The sequence below is a fragment of the Nomia melanderi genome, chromosome 10, assembly GCF_051020985.1.
Source record: "Nomia melanderi isolate GNS246 chromosome 10, iyNomMela1, whole genome shotgun sequence".
NCBI lineage: Eukaryota > Metazoa > Arthropoda > Insecta > Hymenoptera > Halictidae > Nomia > Nomia melanderi.
Window position 1 is genome coordinate 5,414,096 of NC_135008.1, and position 24,677 is coordinate 5,438,772.

The 24,677-nt window shown below is 46.1% G+C and overlaps 1 protein-coding gene across 5 annotated transcripts in view; it reads left to right on the forward strand.

Moving 5' to 3' along the window:
* The first annotated feature begins 7,467 nt into the window (after positions 1-7,467).
* kek5 (leucine-rich repeat, immunoglobulin-like domain-containing kekkon 5 protein) overlaps positions 7,468-24,677 on the forward strand; it is a 333,208-nt gene continuing 315,998 nt past the window's right edge. For 4 of the 5 annotated variants that reach the window (XM_076371229.1, XM_031982775.2, XM_076371228.1 and 1 more), the window contains exon 1: positions 7,468-8,136. The gene's annotated coding sequence lies outside the window, so the exon portion shown is untranslated. Of the gene's footprint in view, positions 8,140-24,677 lie in introns of all 5 variants that reach the window. The other variant, XM_076371230.1, reaches the window with a different exon arrangement.

Here is a 24,677-nt window from a genome sequence, read left to right on the forward strand (position 1 = left end):
TTCCTTCTTTCCCGTGGCTGAAATGAAACTCCATCGGTGCACTTTCTGCGCGACATTACTTATTTACCGGCGGACCGTTACGTTCCCGTGAACACATTCGTTCCGCTTTCCTCCCGTTCCCGTAATTTTCCCTCGTTTCTGCTATTTAACCGTAACATTAAGAGAGCCACCTCGTTTGCGTAAGATCCGAAGGAATGAACAAATGAAAAGCGAAAGAAGAGAAGAACCAGACGGAAATGGAAAATCTCTGAAGCGAATCTAATGCATCCCACGCTCCATACCGTAATAGACCAGAAATATCCGTTCGTTCAAGTTATTTCTGCACCAACTGCATTACTTATATATAAATTAACCACTTTTTAATTGTATTATCTATTCCTAAGAAAATATTTTTCCGTAGCATGGATATATTAAGCCACTTCCTATCAAGAAATGTAATACACAAATCAGGTCGTGTTCTCAAACGACAGAATCAAATTTGAAATATGTAAGCGATTCAAATTTATCACCACACGTTAGACAAGGTTTCTTCCCACGATAATTGTAAACTCGACCGTCGAGTTCGTCGCTTCGAATTTTCCTTCCTACCGCACTCTCTAGATGTCGCTACGTGCTCCCGCGAATATTAATTAAACAATCTCGTCGCGACCGCAGGCTCTTGTTCCTCGAATGTCCACGTTACTCAGCCGGTGGATTAGCGAAATGCATTCCTTTGCGATCTACTGTTATAAACAAACAGAATATTATTTTAATTTCCGGCGCGCGAAACGCATGATTTCCTGGACCGGCGACGCCTTCAATTCCGAATCCACAATCGAACCTATCGGGCGAGAATTTCGGTCGTTGCGATGCGCACAATCGACATTCCATTGTTTCCAGGGAACAATCATTTTTAGTATCGGCTGGTGAAAAAGGTAGCCGATTTTTAGCGCGCTTCGAATGGATCGAATGCCACGCTCGTGGTTTTCGGCTTTCGCGCCGTGATGCACGCGTTTATTCCGTCGCGCGGTGCGAGTGAAAGAGCGGCGGAGGGATGGGGGAGAAAAAGATAGGGGAAGGGTAGGCGGCCGTGCCGTAAAACTAAAAAGCCAGCGAAAGAAATTACAAAAGACCAACACTGGTCTCGGCGGGCGAGCGTGCACGTGCACGGAGTATTTGTGTCAGCGGGCGTGCTTTCTCGCGTGTTTGCCTGTGCAAACGTACCTTTACTATTTCTTATACTGCCATTCATCGCGACGAGACTCGCGGCCGTGCAAAGAGAAAGAAAGAAATTAAACATTTGGCCTTCCGGCTACGCCGCGTAATCAAACGCCGGTGAAACTAACGAAGCACCCGCGGGAGAGAGACAGACGCGCTGATATCAAAATACAAGGAGCGAGCCGGAAAGAGAGAGAGGACGCGAAGTAGGCATAGCAGAATAATAACTTAGATGACGTGCCACGAAAACTGCACGTGCAACGGGAAGGAAGAGGATGGAACATCTTCGCCGGTTTCCACTGTGCCTCTCGTTCGATGGTTTCTGCTAGAACCTTAATTTATGTAACCATTAGACGCCGTTTCGATGAATATAATATACGATTGATTTTCAGCGATCCGTGGTATCGTGAAAATGATTATTTATTGTCTGCACTTTGCCCGTCGATTGATTCGGTAAATCAAACGAGAGATAATTTATTGTCACGATTACATTGGTTATTATTGTAATAGATTGCCGTGCATCTCGGTAAGTGTGCCTCGGGTTTGGCTAGAGTGCATTAGAACTGCAGCTAATGGCACAAAGTGAACGGAAGGAAACGAAGGGTTGAACAGGAAGACGGCCATATTGACGAACGTTTACTGGCTGAGAGGAGTTAAGATCGGAGGTAAAAAAGTGAAGTTGCCGTGGCCACTGAAAGGAAAATTACGTGGATTACGCTGATCGAGTCGGCAATTTGGGTAATCTCTCTTGCGGGTCTTTGTACGATGACACCCACTTAGGGCATCGGTTAGAAGGTATTTTAGAAGGCACTATCGACCTCTTGATAGTCAAAATTGGGTCGAACAATGTAAACGTTCGATATAAAAAATTCACGGATATTTGACTCGTTGGTACGAATGAAAAGCGACAATAGATACTACTACATATGGTGGGTATTAAATGGAAGTTAAGTTGCACATCAGTGGTATTTAACATTATTCTGTTAATTAATATAATAAATACAGCGGTATCGTTCGCGTATGGGTTCATAGATAATGGCCACGAATGAATGCGGCGTTCCGAGTGCCGTGAACCGTGAATAATATAATCGTAATCATAATCAAGCGATAATTTCTTTGTTTCGCAGAATGACCCAGAACAACGGGAGCCCGGTAAATATATTTTGTATTGAAGTTTACAGTATCTCTGCTTTACACTCGAAATGTACATTATTCCGTTTCAATGGGTGTATTGTTCGTGGGCCAGCAGCTCCTTGCGATAGATTGCTCGTTGTGCGCTAATGCATTGAAGTAACCGATTCAAAAGCACGCTTCTCTCTATATTTCGCAGATATTATACACGTTCCGAGAACCATCGGCAGCGGGTTATTGAACGATTAATCGCGCAGCTGTTCTATTCAATTTCTACAAGTGTATTTTCAAAACTCGACTCTGGAATTCGGTGGACCGGCAATTAAACTGGATACGAAAACGTCACCGTAGTGAATTAACCTGGGCGTGCCGTTACGGTTTGATGCAATAAAAAGGCATTTCCCGGGAATTGCCGTATGACAGCGTACGCACCATAATTCGCGTAGCAAAAGGAACAGAAGAAGCGGAGGAAAGAAAAATTGAAGTACAAGTCACCAACTGTTTCGTCCCAACGAGTACATGAACATACGTTTTTACGTGTGCGAATATTTCAGCGAGCCACGTGGATCGTTAAATAGTAGCGGCGGATATTTCAAGTACCTCCACCTGAATATGCATGGCGTCGTCCACATTCTCCGCTTAATTACATTCCCTTAATAGTTTGTAACAGTTCCAAGACTTCGCTGAAATTAAGAGAAGTCACGTAATCGAGCTGGACATTTGGAAAGCGTCGCAAAGAAAAGTTTCCCCGCTCCCATGGTTCCCCGATGGGAGGATAATAAAGAGGATAGTCGATATTTAGAGCAGATGCAAATTATTCCTGCAAAAATCGCGAGCGACGGTACAACGGGACGAGGAGAAGTTGCGCTTCCGAGGATTTTGTACTTAAGCCAGTGCGTTAATGAGAGGAAACTTGACTAGACGCTGAAATTAATTCAACTAATGAAAGTTCATGAACTCCGAGAGAAAAATACTTGTTGAATACTTCGTGCGTTTTTCATACTTTGAAAGGAAACTCATATTGTTCATTATAGCGGACACAGAATGAAACGTCGCGCGAGATGATGCGATTACATATAGTACGATACGAAGCGTCTTGGAATAACTACCGCAGCGAAAAAAGAAGGTAACCCTGCGCGCGGAAATATTTTTAAGCATAAAATTCTGTAAAAGAAGAATACTTGAGAGGTTTTAAAAGGTTCGCGATCGTCTCGCGAAAGAGATGATAAGGTCCAAAGGGTTCCACGAGGCCTCATAAGATCAGGATCATTGGGATTCCGGAATTAACGTGAGACTGGGTCGCCCAGAAGGGTTTGTGGCGTTTTTTAGGGTGCCTGCGGAATTTCAAGCGATCTCAGGGGATTCCGTGAGGTCCGTGAACCCTCGCGTGTTTTCAGAGGTCCGGAGGGTTCCGAGGAATCTCGAGCGAATATGTGCAAGCCCCGGAGAGTGATTTGACTTCGACAGAAGAAAAGAAAGCTGAGAAAAGTGAAACAGATTTTCCAAGCGTCTCGCGTTCTGAATCATTCAGCGTCATAAGCGTCGCTTAATAAAACTTGGCCACTCGGTTTCAATTACAATAAATTTCCCGAGCTTGCTTCAATCTCACAGCGCGTTTCTCGCTTGCGCTATACATTTCCGTTTCCGGTTTCCTAAAAGAGTGGGACAAGTATGAGACAGGCTTGAAAAATTGCCCCGACATTCTGTCCGCCGCGCAGTTTCATTAAGAAGAAGTTCGTAATTTATTTTCACACCTATGTATCGTACTTCCCCCCCGACTGGGACGGTAATCGGAATCGAATAAACGTGCCCGGAGAGCGTTTCGACATAGAAGAAACATCGAAATCTTGTTCGACGAAGGAGACTCCTCGGAATATTCATGAAGACTGATTTTTCGACCCTGACGGATTCTCGGCATTCCTTCGTTCCGGAATTAATGTACTTTCGCCGCTCGATCGCCGCGTTCTAAATCGGGACGAGGGAAATATCGCGGCCCCCTCTTATTATCAATTAGAACATCTTAATCAGCTGCCTGCGCTTGGAATATTTCGCACAATGTGGCCGCCGACTTACATCTCTTTCTGCATGCATCCGCGATAGAAGCGGCGGAGCACGATACAGAGATACGCGCGCATTCTTCGCCGGCCCCGGCATTCAACCGGCCCGCTGATCGATTCGTGTATTCGATTAAATTGCGATGACGGCCGTCAGCTTTTCGCAACAGTCCGAATATTAAATATTTAACGCGCATCGGCGCGTATCGAAATGGTTTTTCCCCTCTCAACGGTCAAAAAGAGGTGGGTTGGGAGACGAGTAAATGAGAGGAACGGATGAATCTCAAATGCGGCTGCTGTCCAATCGACTAGCCGTACGACGCGAGACACGCGTGTATGTTAAACCTGTCAATATCGAAAAATTTGTCGCGTTCGTCGCCAGTCTGTGTCTCGTCTGGCGCGCGACAGCCACGTTTTCAAATATGTAATGCAAAACATAGTTATCATAATAAGTCCTCATTGCAGGGGAAACCCGATGGCTGGGTGCATCGCGCGGCATACAAATCCTTTCTGAAAAATATCTCACGCGATTCGAATACCAAAACGGTGCGCCTCGAACGGTAATTCTTTCCTTTTTTTTGCGGAGGCCGGGGGAATCGAAGCTGTTTCGTTTAACGCGTCCGCGCGTTCGAGGGAAAGTATATTTGGCGTTATTCTGCGAGGAGTTTCGTCACTGTGTAGAGATATTATTATTGACCGCGGATACGTAGAGGTCGAGGAACGACGCACGAAACGCCGGACCGCGGGGATAGGGGAGATTCCACCGTGAATGAAACGTAATTTATTCAATTGGTTCTAATAAATGGTACACACCGGGGCGCTGTAGGTACGCGCAATGAAAAATTCGTCTGTCGCCACACCCTCCGTTGTCCGACGAAATGACTCGCGGAGAGGCAAGGAATACTGATTACAGCGTCGATCAATCGTAACTTCAATATCGAGGTATTTACGTTGGCCGGTATCATAAATTGACCTAACTAATCTTTTCATTTCCACAATTGACCATTCATTTCCGACAAAGTATTGTTCGCCCCGGCTGTATTTATGCTCTGACTAGCGTTACTAGCCCTCTCGCGTGGAGCCTCGGATATTATCGTTTCGCAAATGTCAGTGAAGGCTGGTAAATGTTCAAAAGATGCCAAAGGTGTAGTAAATTTTAGAAGTAGCGGTGTGACCTAATTGCAATATTGCGGATCGAATAATAATACTACCAGTACAGTCATATTATTTCATAGTCGATATCAGCGTATGCGGTGAATGTGGGCCATGCAGTGGAAACAAAAGCGTAACATTCTAGTTATATTCTCAGCTCCAATTTAGTTTGCCGCTCTAATTGGAGATTTTATTATTTTACGAGACGTATCTATTTCCCCGTTAACGAGGGATTTTTCTTTTACATAGAGTTCTTCGATTTTGGGATGCGAAATATCTATCGCAGGCGCGCGCGACGAGTCGAACTTCTTTTTTAATGGACGCAGAGATTCAAACAATAGCGTAACGTGTTTGAGGTAAAAGAAATAGACGTAGAGGAAAAGTGGAATCTTGGGATAGAAAACAAATAGTAATTAAGTATTTCATTGGAATTCATCTATCCGAAAGGTAACCATTCAGAAATCCGGGTTCACGCCACGTTTTTGCTGGTCACTGTACGCAACGTTCACACCAACTAAACGAAATCTTACGATGGTGTCCATAGGGCCTCTGCCGCGGTGAATAAATTCTGAGGTTAACAAGAGGGTCGCGTTTAAGTTGTCATAAAAAATTGTAACACCCACACGTAGAGAAAAGAAGCTGAATCGTGGACATTTCACGTTGCAGAAGTTTGCTAGAGCCGATGTAACGCGACATGTGCGCACCAAATGTGTGAATGTGTGTACCCACCATATTTAAAAAGAAACTGTTTACAGCGGTGTGCGCGTCGCGTATGAATGTCGCCCGTATTTGTCGAGAGACTTTCAGAATTTGTTCTCAGAAGCGAGGTAAAAGCGATAAACAAACTGAGCCACGATGAGTGGTTGTGCACGTACCAGCGCTACTGTATGGGTGTACACTAAATAAACATGGCGACTTATACATCCGCGACATTTTTCGTAGCACGAAACATAAAATTCCGAACGTGGATTATTCAGTCATTCAGCTAGTCGCTTCGAGCTTAAATAAAAAAAAGCTATGGCTGAATATACTTCATCGTGATGGCACCGCGGGCTCATACATAGGTAATAGAAGTGCATTTAAACTTTAACGACATCCTCAAAAGGAAAATACTAGGTCAAATATTCTACTATTTTAATGTGTAAATAGTGACAGTAACTTGTCCGTACGACCAAAACAAGTTCGTCCAACCGATGCACTAAATAAAAAACGTCAGGAATCAATGACTATATATGCAGACATCCTCATTCAGTTCCTAGGAGCAGTCTTTTAACGTTCTTTCTAGGTTAATTCAGATATTCCCGTAATTAAAATATTAATAATACTATATAGTATTAATAAACTTGTCCAATTAAGTGCGTGACGATTCATTCCCCGCGAGCGAAGGAAGTACTTCTTCTGACTTACATTTAAATGGCGCCGCTGGTCGGATGCTCTTAGTACTTCCGGCGGAGCTCTTCTTGAAGGTTAGTTATTCATTCCCCGCGAAAATACATTTCAACTTCAAGATCCTCCGGAGAAATCAACGGAATCCACTCAGAAATAGAATGTTCATAATTAACGTTACAATACGACTCGGCGGGCATTGTTAAAATCCCAGAACAGGCTCATTAGATTTACATATCTCGTGCCGTCTGACGTCCTGACGGAGGAACAGTCAGGGGTCCCGTCGCAGCCGCATACTTCCGTTACGTTAACGAAAATCGAGATTGTTATTTCCGGATGGGATTTTCCGCATCGGTGAACAAGCCGGGATTTGATTTAGCATGTACGCGACCCGTACAGCCGACCGTATTACTCCAGTTTCTAAGGAATCGGAGCGCAAGAGGGACCGGCGAAAGACGCGTGACACAGTGCCTCGGGTATCGGCCGCGAGGAGCGCAGCAATCGCGTACGCTAGCCCCAAGACTTTCTCGGCGCTCAGTCTGCCGGAGTCTGCAGCGCGCGAAACTTGTACGCGCGTCGTGTCATATTTCGAGTGTCGAACCGGGCCCCGTGCACCGTATAATTCCGTTGCGTGTTACTGGTGAATCGAGGGGTACCACGAGTGACGTAGCTCCGTTAATCGGTACGCGCTCGCGACGATCGAGATTTGATATTCGTCGGCGGCGAAATGGAAAGATAAAAGGGTATTCCAAGTGTCGTTAGGTTATGCGGTTTTTACTCCGGATGGACGCGTCACCACGTGATTTTTCCGGTTGTCAGCCACCGCGGCTTTGTTAGTGTGTGTTTCCGATCATCTGCGAAGTGTGACTCGAGCCGAGTCAGAGTATCGTTCTGTCCCATGTATACATGTATAATACGATCAAGCACAATGTTCGCGCGTTACGGTGAAACGTAGGGGGCGAGATAAATAAAGGGCAAGAAAATTCGAACGGGAGTGGCGTGGTAGGCAGTTGGTAAAAAGGAAAAAAAGTTCCGCCGAGAGGATCCGGGGTCCTCTCAGTGTGTGCCGCGGGCTCGTAGCGTCTCCGTCTTTCCCGACGGTGCGGTAGAGAAGGAGAACGAAGAGGAGTCGAGAGTTAGTCGCTGTAGCAGACCACGATTGACGGATACCAGCGTCCGCGGCGGTTCCCAACGAAAACGGGGGCTACCTTGTAAGGTGGTGAGTGGATCTCTTTTTTTCTTCTTTTTTTTTACCTCTATTCCTTTCTTCCCTTGGATTTTATTTTTTCGCGCGCGCCGGTCGTTCCCTCCGCTGCGTCATCGCGGATGACCTTCTTCGGATACTCGCGAATAAGCGTACAGTCGATCCCCTTACCTTAGCCCCCTTCTCCGTGTCACACGAGGCTGACAGGACAGCTACGAAACGGCGCTCTTTCTTCGGGTAACCTGGACTCACTCGGAATGGAATCTTGCCTGGGGAACCGAACCACTGTACGAAGAACTTGAACGTTGATCTCTCTCGGGATCTTGTTGGTCTGAACTTTGGCGAGTAACGACAAGAAAAGGTTGCCGTTTCTCCCTTGCGCTATCGTTCTCTCTCTCTCTTTCTCTCTCGCCCCCCTCCCTCCGGGCCCCTGTCTTTCGACCATATACCAGTCTGTCTGCTAAGAATGGTTTCGTCTTCGACGGTACTTAAAACCTGCGGCCGTGAAGTTTCAATGATTCCGGCCAGAGTTTGTAGCAACGACCTGCAGTTCGCAGGTATTCACCAGCGGCAGGTCGGCCAACCGAAATCAGCGTCGATTCCAGGCCGTCCCCCAGCCACTACACCCGAGCATTCTCATTGTGTGTTAGGCCCTTTCAAACTTCTTCGGCGTATAACGTTCAGCTTTCAGATGTAGTGGCTTGACTTGTATAGAAGACATAAACGGGACGCGTAAAATCGTAATCTGTTTTCTTTTTCTTTTTTTTCGCCTCTCCCTTACTCCCGTGGACCGAGGAAAATACATTTACCGTGGATTATTATGGTCGAGAGCATACATAGGTCTGAAAGAGGACGTCGCAACCGTGGTAGCTTCTTTTTACCGAAACATCTTTCATGGGATTTTATGGCGTTCACGGGTTAATGATCGCGAATACCTTTCAGCCCTTTTATAACCTGCGCTGCTTATTTAGGATGGTTGTATTTTATTTCTTAAATATATTCAGAACGACTCGTGGTCCTTACCGATCTGTATCGAGTTCATGGTTCGAACCTTTGATGTTCCCCATTTCTACAAATATTTGTAGAAAGGGAGTACTCCCAAGGAAATCCTCCTCAGATCCTGTACTCCGAAATTCTTCGGTAACGTTTCACCCTCTCTGTTTTTCTTCTAATTTCACCCTCTCTGTTTACCTTCTAATTTGCCACTCCGTATTCCTCCCCGTTCCCTGCAAGGTGTGTACACTGTTATTTTAAATCTACGAGAAGAACCACTCACGGAATGTGACTCACACCTTGCTTTGCGTCCCGAACTTCTCCACACACCTCCTGATGGGCGTTGGGAAATTTCGTCCCTCGTGTTTCACCTTTCTCCACGATTCCTTCGGAGAAAATACTGCTAATGAATCCGATCTGTCATAGTGTTCACGCTCCAGAATTCTCCGACTTTCCCTAGATGGATAGAGTTATATTCGCGATTTAGATCCTCGGTATTTCCCACTTCTCGGCTCGGCGTCACTGCCGAGCGAATTCGATAAAAATACTTTTAATAGGAACGCAACTCCAGGCATCCCGACCTAGGAATCCTTCCGTTTGCCTTCGAAGGGAGTGAAATTATAAGAAAAATACGGAGGATTCGACGTCGCTGAAGAATTTCGGAGTATAACGTCTGAGAATCATTTCCAGGGGAATCCCATTTTTCTACAAACATTCGGAGTATTGAAAAGCGAAGGTCGAAATTATGAGGTTGATACAGTTCCACGAGGTCTGCGACGAGTTATTCCGAATAGCTTCAGTGAATAAAATATAGTTCGCAAATATTAAAGAATCGCAATTCCGAAGTATTCAACGTTCGCGATCTCATTGCATTTTCCATTCCTTGCGGCGTTTCGATGCAACTATTTCATGCATTCGAGGGAATTATTCTCGAGGAATATGATTTCTCTTAAGTCATCGTACTCGAGAATTCATTACCTTTATCTCGATGGTCTGCGCGAATCCTTGAAAGCATTGCGTTCTAGAGAACTTGTTTCCATCGAGCCCTTTCGAAATTGGTTTCCGTAATAATTGCTGTGTAAACAGGTCAATTACACGCTGATACAAATAGGCCATTGTACCCAAATTAACGGGAGTGTCTGAAATAATTCGACCCATCAAAAATTAAATGCCGTTTATTTAATTTCTTTCGCACAGCCGAACATCGTGGTGCTCCAACAAGAGTTTTTTAAAATGCGGGTCGTGAGCCTTTAGTGGGTCGCAAAATAAATAAAACGGGTCGCAACGAGCTGAAAGAAATGCACAAAAATATTTGGGATACACACCGCGCAGCACTTATAAAATAGGAGCACTCCAAAAACGAGCTGACTGTGAACTGATCCGTTTCCGTCTGATTTTCAGTTTCTCTCTTTCCTAATCCTCATAAATCAATATTTACGATTTGCTTTCCGAAGAAAGAGTTGCGCGATACAGCAACAGTCATAATAGCTGTCCACCCCACTCCGAGCACCCAAACGTCATCAGTCTCGACTGTTGGTGGGGTGGGCAGCTATTGGAATTATCGTTGAATCTCAGAATGCTCCGTTCGAACATTCCACGATAATTACACCGATTAAATGAATGCCATCGCTCGCACAAAGGCCGCGTCTTCGATTCGTCGCGCGTACACCGTGTCACGACACGAAACGCGACTGCGGCGTTGCTTCGTAGCGGAAAAAAATTCGAAAACCGCAGCTTCGACGCATCCACTGCACAACGTAGCACAACACCCACAATGTTTTCGTAGCCGGTCGACCGTGCGCGACTGCTCTCGAGGGCGGAGGACCCGAATCACGTAAGATCACAAAATCCGCACGCGATATCGGTGTCCGTGTGAGCGACGAGCGTCGCGCTCGCGCCGTGACACCGCCGGGAAACGCGCGCTGGTGACACGGAGGGAAGCCTCAGGTGATATCGTATGTATGCATACCGTGTATGTCCCGTGGAAGAGTGTTTCGGGTGTGTAACCGGTGGGAAACAAAACATACAAAACGACCGTGCAAAAAAGGGGTGAACGAGAGTAGAGGAGGAGAGGGGAAAAAGGAAGCCGCCCCGAAAAAAAGGGGGACAGAGAGCAAAATAAAGGAAAGATGGTAAGCGAAAAACGGGTCGAAAAACCGGGGCCGCTCGGATTCCCGAGTTGCCGGCCTTGCGCGCGCGGACGCACTCGCGTAAATCTACCGCGGAGAGTCCGTTAGTCATGCTTTATTTCGCTTTAGTTTTCCGTACACGCTGAAATAGCATCAACTTTCCAGGAAGGGGCTGACTCACGCGCTTTTCAAATCCATTCAGAAACTGACGAATGCCCGTGCACGCCACGCACCGCCGCGCCACGGCTGGCCGAGCGCCACATGTGCGCCTGTTGGCTAATGGCTCGTCTTTCGTTTTATTGCTGCATATGGTGACAATGAAACGTTCCACGGATTCCTTTTATACCGTCCCGGTTATCTCTTAACGGAGATATTGAATACTTATCGAAGGACGTTCGGCTGTGCCGTAGCTCCGGGCCGGGTCGGCCGGCGTTATTACCTTTAAATCTTGGGGCACTTGTTACTTTTTCACGGAAACCGAGTACCGTTTCTGGAGTTCTTCTAGATATGATCGTTCTTCTCATCTATATCTGCCTTTTTTCTTCTTCTTCTCTACCCTGGATCCGTGAAACGTAATCGTCTCTGAAGAAATTGAATATTAAGGGGGGAACTTTATTTACTTGTAAGCCAGAGTTTGTCGGTGAAGTTGCAGGCACTGGTTTCCATGAATTTTATGGACTTTTATAAACTTAACTTGTAGAGGGTCTGAGGTACGTTAGAATATCCTCTGCAGTTGGTACTGGTGTACTTCTTTCTCTTAACGGAAGTGCGTTTAATGTATTCTACACAGTGGGATTCAAGTTTTACAGGTTTCTCTGGAAACCTTTTCACCGTAGGAATATTTTGTCTTCGAAGATTTTCGAGCGGGTTGCTCAATTCGGTTGAGCTCTTGTAATGTAATTTCGCTTGACGCGTGACACGTTTCCCATAAACGTAGCCGACTGTCCGGGAATAAATAGTATACTAATTAAAAGGATCATGTTTGGATTTCTGGAGCGGAATAAACGGTTCGGTACAGATACGCTTCCCTCTGTGAACCTAGGTGCTCCTACTACTTTCAACGAAGCTTTGGTATTTCAACTGTTCCCTGAATCCAGGGAAAATATGAACGTACACACAAACAAAGTTACGGTACGTGCAAAGTTGTAGAATACTGGAAATCGGGTGGACATTTATTAACGACGGTTCCCTCCATTGAAAAGCGAAATATATGTCTCTGTTATTCTGTTCTTTTTCAGTAACCGGTGGAACGAAAATAGAAATTTGCATGCAGAGAGAATTGATCGAATGGGGATACAGATATACGCGATTCCTCTTACGCTAAGTGCTCGGATATTAAGCAAAAAGGAGGCATAAAAGTATATCGCTAATTAGGCAAGAAATCGTGCAGTAGAGCTTTCTGTACTCCTTGCGCAGTTGCAGGCACTTATGCTTATTAAGTCCATAGTCTGCTTGTGTATCATGTGATAAGGGGTAATGAGATATGGCGAGTGGTGAACAGCTCCTTGAATAGAATGGTCCGAGCGTGTAACGTTGTTTGCGTTTGCCCCTTCGGAAATTAATTACAATATTCAACGAAGCGGTCTGGGTCGATTCGATCGGTACACAAATTAACCTCCGCTCCGGAACTTTCAGCTGAAAACTATTAAGAAACGCACGATATTTTCCCGGTTCGTTTCGTCGCGGTACCCGCAGTCAGCTTCGACTCCCTGTTGTATTATTCATCGATTCGAATCGCGGATAATAACTTCATTGATTAAGTCCGAGAAGCAGGCTATTGGCTAATCTTTTGTATTCTCTTGCGAAACGTTTGAAAGGCGACAGACCGTATACGCGCTTTGAGAGGCGTGTCCAAAGGAAGTAATTCTAAAAGTTAATGAATACATCTTTTAATCTCGCAAATGGGATCGTGAAGGTACATTCGATTCGAACCGAGGTACTTGATACATTCGAAGCTCTAAGGTTAGAAAATTTCCGAGCGACTAAATAGAATTAACATATCCCGTGTCCCGATGGTAACGGAGTATTTCCCGTTTTCTCGAGAAAGCGTTGCCGCCGCATCTTACCAGCGGAAAGGTGTATTCGTACTTCCTCTGAGATGACCCTGCAAAAGAAAACTGCTATTCTCGTGGGTAACCCCAATGCCTGGTCGTTGTGCAGAGTTTAAAGAAGCGGTCGAGAGTGTATGGCATTGTTCTCGCGAGGAACGCGCGACCACCCGGCTCACATATTCCCGCATTCTGACTTGGCCAGGTAGGAAAACGCGCACAGTAATCTGATTTAAGGTCCACTGTTAGTGTAGCAGTTCGTTGACTCATGGCATGGGATGCAAGTGTGTCACGCAACGGCGATCCACATGCTCGATAAGGGAAACTGGAAATTTTTCGTGCCACGAAAAATGTATTATTTTTTAAAGAAATTGCTCGGTATGTTCTCGCCAGATAAAGCCGGAGGCCGGTTTCTCTGTCGCAACCGTGGCCGCGATACGCGTTTCCCTTTCTGCCTTTCCCTCTTTCTTCCTCTCACTCTTTTACTGCCTTTTTCTCTCATCCGCCGTATTCAGGCCATCAAAAAATTTAAGCGCCACTGGTATAACATTCCAGCGCGATACGTCCATAAAGTATCGATCATTGTCTTCCGCGGTTCTAAAAAAATAATGTTCCTATTTGTTTCCTTTAGATAAAATACTGAATAGTTCAGCGGTATCTTTTTCATCGATGAAAGACAGATTTTCAAATGTGACTAATTTCTCGTTGAAATAACGGCTCACGCGTTGCCTCCAATAATTCGCCGGTTCGAAAGCGACTTTATTAAAGCTCGACACGACCGAACTGGGGAACGAAAAGCTTTCCCCGATGGGGTCATTTCTCGTCAGCTGTAAAGACGTCGGCCCGATAGGATTACCATGAATCTCCAATATTGTCACGTCCGAATCATTATGCCCTGTCAACACGATTTACACTTTTCCCCGTGCATGCGTAATACGAAGAATTACGAGCGTTCCGCGTGTCTCGCATAATAATGCGGGCTCTTATAAAAATGCAGGCGACTTCGGGCTTTTCTTTCGAATGGATTATAAATGATGCCCGTCAAACAAAAAATCACGGCTCCGTGCGGAAATAATGGACAAATTTATGGGATATCGCGGCGTGAGACGTTGCGAGCCATCGCGGCTCGAACAACTCGCCCCTCGCGAAAATAGTTATTCAGCGGCGTGAAATAGAGACGCCCTTTTATTAAATTATCCCACGATGCATGTCCTCCAGTGGCAGATATAATAGCGTTACATGATGTGTTTATGACCGCTCGTAAATATTACAAATGAATCGGCATTTTTATGGTCATCGGAATGCTTATATTTTATTCGGCGACTCGATATTGCCTTGTCGTCGCTCCGCGATTATTTACCGGGCATCGAGCCATGACAAACATCCCTAATTAAAGGTATAGAGTCTCCCGACGCAGGAAATTGTTCCGCAGTTAAAAATTCATTTATCATTGATTATACTCGCGGCGCCCATGTGCACCTTTGGGACCGTGCTTACTACTAACGGTCTTGCTCATTTAATGATATCGATCATATTTGCATCAAATGTACTCGCATAATATGTCCATTTTAAACTCGGAATGCGTCCAAATGCGTCTCAGTATTTACCCGTTATTTTTATTCCAAGTGGCCGCTGTTGAATCGCGGGAAATAATTAAATTGATCATAATGAGAATTGCAACACGATATTCCACCTTGATTGCATTTCATTCGTTTAGCCGGATACCTGCACTTGAACTCTGAATAGACTCGCTATTCGCGGCTAACACATACTATATTTCGCTATTCATCGAACCGTGCTATCTATGCGCCACTCGTAAGATTGATAAATCGTGAAATGTTATGAATAAAATTCGCATTCCTTTTCGACGAGGTCCCATTCAAACCGGCAGTCATCTTTCCCGGTTTATCGAGAAACAAATTTAAAGAGAAACTCTTAATTAATCAAGCGCCGTACACGTTAAGAAAGTCTCCGGTCGAAGCCATTCGACTGCTCCATTAAACATCCGACGTCCGACCTTTCAAAGGACATTAAATGTAACCGTGCATCCCACGGCACGGGTCGTGAATCGTTTGATCCGCGCGTCCCTTTAAAAACGTTTCGAGCCGCGGGGCATACATTTATTCATTTTCACTTCTGTCCGACATGAGTCACACCCACACTCGGCCCACCGTCGGCCGTCCACGCGGTTCGCCTTATTTGTCGGGTTAACGCACAACGTTCACGATATCTCCCTTTAACGGTCGTAGGAGAAATCGGTCGGCGCAATCCGATGCGATCGTCGGATAACACACGCGAGGTGTTCTTAATCAGACCGGGTATCGGTGGTTTTCGCTAAAAAGGACGCGGTGGCGTGTTGCGTGTGTCCCAGTAGGCCGCGCCGCTGCCGCGTCTCACGTTTTCCCACATATCGGTTGGCCTTCGTGCGAACGACAGCCTTTTATATCGATGGCCTTGCCGTGCGTTCGGAGCAAGTGCGTTGTCTGTTCGTATCCCCGAGCAATCAGGACGCACGGCGCCGCTCGTTTCCTTTCTTTTTTTCCGTTTCCTCGTGTACGAGCTACGTGGGTGGCTGTTGCGGCCGCTCGTGATAATATATTCAACGTTGCAATTGTTGCCGAGGACTCGCTGCATCCTGGCCGATGCGGTCCCGAACGATTAGGGGATCACGTTTCTGGACAATCCAGCGGACAGCTCGCTCCTCGAGCTGTTCGCTCCGTCCGCGTACGATTCGCGCCGTATCGTGATTATTATTTATTCCGTTAGCCGGACGAATCGGAGAACGACTTATTGTTGCCGGCCTCTTGTCCGTCAGCGAGGAATTTGATACGCTTCGGTTTTCTTTAAGAAAGTTTCTTTACGAGCGGTCGCTGCGCACGGTTTCTTGTTTCGCTTAAATTACATGGTATTAGTGTATGTGTTTTCTAATGGAGATTTTTCTGCGAGGGGCTTTACAGTTTAAATAACACCCCAGAGTACAATCACCGCGTAGAAAGCGTGACTAATGGTCAATCCTTGCGGCGCCAATTTCGCGTAATAGTTTGGGAACAATAATAGGATCGACGCTTACGTGGGCAGCTGAAGTGACCGGGATCGTTAGCTTTGATATTTTCAATTTTTATGCTGATAACGTTCGCAGATGAAAAAAGCCATTTGAAGGATTATCGAGGGGGATACGATAAAATTGTGGGCTGCGGAATAATTACGCGTCAGTGAAACGTGTAAATTGTTTGAAAATGTACTGGACGTTGGAAAATACTAAACATTTACTTATGTCCACGGTGAAATCACTTTTACACGTGATTTACGCTCTCATCCGTATCCGATCTGATGTAGGCTAGTCGATTTTGTTCCACCATTATCAAATGAATCAGTGTACATTTGTAAATTCCGCATCGTTACATTCCCTGCACTATTTCGTTTCCGTTTACAATTACAAAGGGGTCGTTTTAAATACCTTCACTGACAATAGCCGAACGAACGGCTCCGCTTTTGAAGCGATCAATCGGACACGTGAACCAGAACAAACAGAACACGCGTTTCAATGAAACTTACTGCGATGCTTGTTTAATCCTCTAGCTCAGCTAGAGTTTTCGAACTACGTGCGGATACCGAAACTATTAGAATATCAAATTCCATATTTTGCCTATCTAAACTGTTGTACAGTGTTCCTAGCGATTGAAAGTTCTCAAAATACAATACTCTACGATTACAGCTCCGCCAATAAATGTAGAAAATTACTTAAGCGTATCGCAGCTTGCCTCATCCGAAATCCAATTGTCTGTAGAAGATGCGATAAGCCTGAGTTCATAAGTTTCCATGTCGCGTTCAAATAATCAGCGAAATTAACGCCGACTAAGTTGAACAAGAACATTAGACACGTGTAGTAACGCATATGCAAACTACGAGCAGGAAGTAGGGGACTGCAGGCGGCGTCTTAAGGCGAAGCACATTTCCATTTGTATGACACATCGTGTTGTGCTCGGCGTCCGATTCCGTAGCGTAAAGAAACCCTCTGTCTGCTTTGTAATCCGATCTGTAACCCGTTTTTCTCGCGACAAGCATTCTCGATCACGTCCAGAATGCTATCTGATTACAGTCACCTTCAGGCGCCTTTTCATACCATTTGATTTCATCTCGGAGCAGCTGAATTCGTTCCCAGATGTCCTTTGATCCGGCGATTCGAGTCGAACGGCAAATTAAATGCATTTTCATTAGAACATCAGATAACCCGCCTTCTTTTATCCCACGAATTATAATATTTGTGACGAACCTTACTCGGTTGTTCGTCATCTCAAAAGCCAAAATGATATTAATTTTTTATTTTTTAAAATAAAGTTGGTTTTTTATTTTAGTATACGTTGGGTGTATTCGCCTTACGTTCGACGTGTACAGTCGTTGTTGGTTGATTTTATTACAAATCTCACAAGAGATTTTTAAAATTGGATTTCATTCGATGTTATGAAGAAAGATCTTTTTCTCGGATTCCTTTTATTTTTCTTTTACCGGTCGTCGTGTGTACAAAGGAAATTATGCAACGGGGGCGGCTTGTATCGTCCGTTTAGTTGAATAAAAATAGACGCATAAAAAAAGTGGGGCAAAAAGCTTGCGTGATACAACAAAGTCAATCTTCCAATGACCCAAATTTCCCCATTGACGCATCGATACACCTACAAAGCGCGGGTGCACTCCTTTATTTTATTGAAGTTGCGTATCCTCTGCGAAATATTCGCAGAGAAGAGGGCTGAACCAGGTTGCTGGAAAATTGAAACCGAACACGGTATCTTGAATTACTGAATAACTCGTAAGCTTCGCAGGAAATATCCCGACGTCGGGTAACAAGAATTTCGCAGATCATACTGTCGTATTTCCCATCGCGGGATTAAGGCGTGTACGATAAATTCGAAGCTGCGCGAGCTAATTTTCATGCGTCTTTCAAAGGAAACGCGTTGACGTCAGTACATTTTCTGTGCCCGAAGGGCGGAGAGAAATCGAAATGATTTGCTCCAAGGAATTTGAATATTCCTGTTAGATGTTCGTTAGCTCGAGTTACAGTGCCCGCGCAAACATCGTTTATTCGATTAGCCATTCTACAGCATCAATTAGCAGAAAGGTTAAATTTTGAACATGCAGCTGCATTTCGCATGCACAAATAAGTGGAAGGTACACAATAACCCAGAGTATTCTCCGGCGTATGTAGCGAATCGTACATTTCCTTGATATTTCAAGCCGCCCCGGCGCATACGTGTACCCCTTAATTATTTCCATCTTTTACGCCGACGGTAAAATTGTTCAATAAAAACATGTAACATGGCAGGGGACTAGAATAACGTGGAAAATCGAGGTCGGCTGTGTTTCACGGTTATTAATGCTGACTCAGGCCGTAGCGTAATACAAGCTGCGCAGCGAAAGGGTACAAATTAATAATTACATTCGTGACAAGTGTTCCGTGCTTAAGCAATTTTTCTTTCCCTCTCGTTCGACGTATCGCGGTATGGAGCGGCGCGACGCGCTGGCTTGCAACGGAACAGCCAGATATCTGGGTAAAGTACATGCATTTTGTCGAGGTTGGCTGATCATGATTACATGAAGCGGCGTCCTCCAGCCAGGCACACGAGTAACGTGAAACTTTTCTTCAACCTCGACTTCCTATCCGGCCGCACTGATATTGGAAATACATCGGCCGTTACCTCGACAGCCACTAATATGAAAATGATTAAAATACGGAGAGAAGTCTGCGGGAAAGTTAAATTAAAGATGAACCGAACTCGGCCAGGAAGCGTTCCCCGGCCCGATCGGAATTGCATTTTACCGCGTCTGGCTGTTTTGTCGACTGTCCGAGAGAGATAGCGCGCGGCGCCTCCTCCCTCGAAATTTATTGGCCGACCTTCTGCAAATTTTATAACCACTTGCGGGGCTGCTGCTCTCCCGTTTATTGGCGCCTTTATTCCTCGATTTCCAAATCCGTGGATCGTGTAGATTAACCTCATAAATTTCACCAACGTTCCCGGTGTCGAAAGTAGCACGCCTTTGGCGTTTCGGAATAATTGCCCGGAAAATATTCGGCCACGAGCAACCGGCCGATTCTAAATTCAATTTTCAATTCGAATCGTTCGTTTCCGGACCAACGATTAATCCACACTCGGGACAAATAATTGCCGACTTCAATATTTCAAAAACCCCTTTGAATCCTTTATCCTCGCGCGATCTTCCGCGGGCAGCGAACCGAATTCGGGAAGAACAGACGTTGCAATTGTCCCGCGAAATCAAACTCCCTCCGCGGGCTTTGTGTCGTTCGCGGAGGATCCCCGCCGACGATTTATAATAACGTCTATCCCCTCGCGGCGGCCCCTCGTGTCATCGTAATACAGCGAGATTCAGAGAAAAATGTCGGCCGTTTCGGTTCTTTGTGCGAGGTCGAAATTACCGCCGCGGAGACGAACGTGCCCGCGGCGGCGGGGCGACGCATTAAACGTCATCCGTGTGAGCCTGTGCCACACTTATTAGCGGCACGGTTCCCCGTACGCTCGCGCACCTCTGTAACAAGCTTCGTCGGATCGCTATCTGCGAATTAACGCTACGAGCTGACGCTCGCGGTCGCGCGAAAAGTTCCCGCGAACGCTGTTCCCGGCGAACGGGAAAGGGATCCCGCCTCGCGAGCGTGTTAAGAGGGTAGAAATAGATGCGATTTAGTCATCGACGACGAAAACGACGACGAAAGGGGATAGGCGGGTCGCGAGTGGCGAGTGTTCGAGCGAAAATTAGATCCCCTTCGCTCGACACTCGGATTTTCTTCCGAAAAGTCGCGCATTAAACACTTTGATCCGCGGCGATATCGTCCCGCTTAACGCTTCGCCGACGAGACGGGATTCCCATCGTCTAAGAAACTTCCATCCGCCCGTCGCTCCGCTTCTCGTCGTCCACCGTCGACTTTTAGTCACCTACTTATCTCCTCGGAAGTTTGAATCGACCTAACAAACGCGTCGACGCTACGCACGGGATTCCGATAGCTGAGAATTCTGTTGAGCGACAGTCTCGGGACGCTTCTTTCCACGCGTGGGACTATATTTGATCCGTCCCGAAGATCGTCGCTCGCCGGAGTTCGCTTTAACGAAGCGACTTTAAAGTTTCGCGACTCGAGACGGCGGGAAGGGATCGAAGAGGCTCGAGCTCGGGGATAAGAGGGGCGCACGGTTAATTGAAAACCGAATAACGGTAATATCGTCGGGGTTAATTCGCCCCCGTTGTATCGGTCCTCTCACGGCCGCTGGCTCGACTTTTAATATCGGGATTTAGCCCTGGCGATCGGGTTACGGAAGCAGGACCGTTTTTCTGCTGCGCTAGCGGATCCAAGTCACGTCCGTAATAACCCGGACTCGATTGACATCGAAGTTTTGTTCTTCGATCCTCGCCCGCGGCCCGGTCTTCACTGATTTCTAATATTTTTCAAATAATCAGCCGAATTATGTTTTAGACACCGCGTTTTTCGGAGTCCCTATTCCTAATGCATGCGTTCGCACCGTGAATCCTGGTCCGACCTTGCTGTATCTTCGTTTTTCGAAAACAATTAGTCAGGGAGCAAGGTTCGGCGGACTTATAGTGTGTATCGGGGGCTCGACATTCCAGTGTGGCTAACGCCACATTAAATCGCAGTAACTCCTCGACGGAGCTACAATCCCTGCGCGAGCGCGTACGCTCTCGCTATCGGGGAGAGTTATGAAGTGGCAACGGTAAACATTTAACGCGGCGAAATGCAGGAATCCCGCGGTCCGGGGGATCGTCACATCTACTTGAAATTCAAAGCGATGTGTGCGCTCCCGTGGCTTCCGCACCACATAGCTCCGCAAGAAAGACCGTCGGGCTTAACCCCATTTACGGCCGAACGTACGGGTTAATAGGTTAAAAGGGTGGCTACACGTGTAAACGTCCCCTTCCGGCGCGAAATTTCTTTTATTAGCGTTGACGTCGATCGCGCCCGATCGACCGTGGCCGCGACGTTGCGCGATTCGATTTTTGGATGACTATTTTTCGGCGACGACCACCCCGATTGATCTTCGCGCGTTTTTGGCAGGTAATTGCACGGTAATCGCTGCTGAACGCTCGCGGCTCGCACTTAGACCGGTATTATCGTCGGTAATATGCGAAACGGTAAAAAATTCTTAGTTTAAACCGCGCCTTTAACGTAATAACGTACCTCTGAAAAATAATTGAGCTGTTTAAAACGAGAGCGAACGTAAGGTAAAAAAAAAAAAAACTGCGAAAGTTCAGCTCGAGAACCTTGGGCCGACTACCACACATTTATTACATTAATATCTGAATATGAAGCGAAACTCTCGGCTTCAGAAACTCGGTTACCGGAAAGGACAGGCCTCCTTTTCATTTCGTTTAAAATGAAGCTCCTAGAGGATGGGCACGACCCCGTTCATTTCGTTAACAAGAGAACCGTTATTCAATATCGCCCGCGCTTTCGTTAACGCAGAATTCGCCGGAGAATGCGGAACTTGTATAACAGGAAACAAATTAAATCGCCATGAATACAATTCAATGATCAAATTAACCGTTCGCCACTGAATTCATCTCCGATCATTCAGAAACCCATTCAGTTGCCTCGTCCAGCGGAAGCTTAAGGAAGAAGAAGAAGAAGAAGACGAGGGCATCGTCGATGTAAACGAATCGGTAGGAAAGTAGCTGAGTGGTCGCGTTGGTTGGGCGTGGTCGATGTTAAGGATGCGCCACCTAAAATATTCATCGTTCATGAGAGGGTCAGGAGTGGATGCAACGCCCGGCAGACCGCGGCCGGTGAAATCCACCTAAGATCCAGGATATCGAAGGGCGGCATCCTTTGCAAATTCACGAGAGGACAAAGTTAATCCCGAGAATCGCGAAGTTTCCACCGGCGGATCTAGTCCCGGTGTGATAACGATTTCGTGTACGCCGGCTCTCGGAAATTCGCGCACCGACCGCTAAAAGGTGGAGGACCTTCTAAGTTCCCCGCAGAGCCCAAGTTGTTAAAACGTTCGGTTGTTTCCCGGCTCGTCGAATTGCATTCACTGTTCTGCGGTGTAACCCGAATTTCAGTTAGTCGTCAGTGTATCTCCCTTACCGTGTGCTTTTCGTTTACTGCATCTTTTTTGTCATTACATTTGCCCAACACGTATCTTTGGATAATTGTGGATTAGTTGGGAAACGAATCGTTTAAGAGACTTCTCTTTAAAGTGATCATTTTCCGTATATATATATACGGAATTATATTATAATTATATATATATATAGGGTAAGAGGTACGTGGTTCGAGATAGCTTCGGTTTGAGATTAATTATGTATTTTCTATGAGAAACTAACTGAAGCTGCTTGAATGTCGAGTGACTAGCAGTTACTGAACCTCTTATAATTATATTATCGCGGTCCTACGCTGCGATCGTCGAGATGCAGTACATATTCAAGTCGAAGTTCCTTCATTAATATCATTTAGAATTAATAGGTTTTCGAAAGAGCACTTTAACCGTTTATCGCGTCCACTCGCCGCAGTCCCTTTGGACGATTCCAGCCGTTCGCGAATTCATCGATAAATTGAGTTATTTGATTTCGCTACGCGGTGTTAAAAGTATCATCTCGCCGCGACACATCCAAGTAGATATTTTAATCCGGCTGGCTAACCGTCAATTCACTCGTAAATGTGCTTAACGCTGGGGATCGACAGGCGAACGATTAATTTCATTTTAATACGTGCTGGACTAAAATAATTCGCTCGCGGCCGATCATCAAAGGATAAACACAGCTCGGTAATGCCGAAGTGAATTCGATGAATACAATATAATCGATGAAATCGATATTCGATGCGTTCCTTTTTGTCGCGCTGAAATTTCAGAAAAACCATCGTTCCGACCGACAATTTACGCGCTGTGTCGTTGCGGATTCATCCTTCATCCGCGCTTCGAGATGATTGTAATACGGCGAATCGATTTTGAATCCGAACTCACGCTTTACGCGTTCTCGCCGCGCAAATGCTGAAAAGAGTCGGCGGGTATGGCTCGCATTCTACGCCATTACATAGGAATAAATCGCGCGAGCCTCGTCCATCGACGTGCCGACATATTTTTCGAATCACAGTGTCCCGCTGATCGCATCAGATTTATTATACGCGGCCGGTTTGGCCAATCGGAACGCGACCGCTAGATATAAATCTCGTCGCGTCAACGACTTGTCGAGGAATCGTATAGAATGACGATCAATGTTTTCGGTATATTATGATGAACAGCGTGTCCGCGTTATCCGAACGAAATTAATATCTATTGTTGCACGACAATTTTCGTATCACCTGTTAAGCATGCTTATATATATAGAAGCGTAAATCGTGCGGCGACAAATAACGCGACGCCCGCGATAATACTATAAATGCTCATTCTACGGAATACAAAGGCCAACAATAAAACCGAGCTTTCCACCTACATATTCGTTTATGAATCTTACCGCGCGAACCTGGACGAATTTAAGCTTCTCCCATTCGCTACGCGAATTCGTTTAACACCTGTTCCAATATGAATCGCTGAATGCTATCTTTCATTAGAAAATTTCAAACAAGATCGTGCCCTCGCGGCAACGACACGCGAAGCAAGTGGAAGCTTATCTCGAGACGACGTCGAAGTAAAAGCCCGGCGACATGTATACGGTTCATACCGAGAAGAAAAGTTTGAAGATAATCTGTAGATTGCTTGACCGTCGGAACGCCTGATAAATGTAAAAAGTTTGGACCCGGAACGCGAAGAGATTCATAACGTTCCCTCATTACATGTTGCACGAGAACGAGCCATTCCAGGAATGCCAATATGACGAATTTCCCCTGGGACGCGCGGTCTTTCCCCCCTCCATCTCCCTGCCTCCGTCTCTCTCGCTCGTCCCTCGGTCTATTTCCACCTGCCATCTCTCTCCCTCTCTCTCTCTCTCTCTTTCTCTCCCCTCGCTTCTCCGAGTCCCTGACGTCCCGGAGACGCATCCGAAGCCATCGACGCGATAGAGACTTGTTCGATCGGCTAACGTTAATATCACGCACACATCGCCGCGTAGCACGCGTCGAATTGGATGCTGTTGTTCCTGGTATTCACTTAATGCCCGCCTTTGGGAACCGTCTTGGCGAGGCCCTGCGCTGGTGTGCTCCGGATGACCCAGAATTTCGCGCACCTATGCGAACCCTCCGGCCAGCTAGGTCTATGCAGCCAGCCGACCGACCCCGACGTTCTACCATGCAATTTTATTCTAGCCATACAATCACCTGACACGCGTTTCGGGAAAAGAAGAAACACGTTCCATAAGCTATTCCATTCCGAGAGTTTCCCCGCTCCGGGAACGGAAGTGCCAATAATATCGCGAACGCCCGCCACTTCTA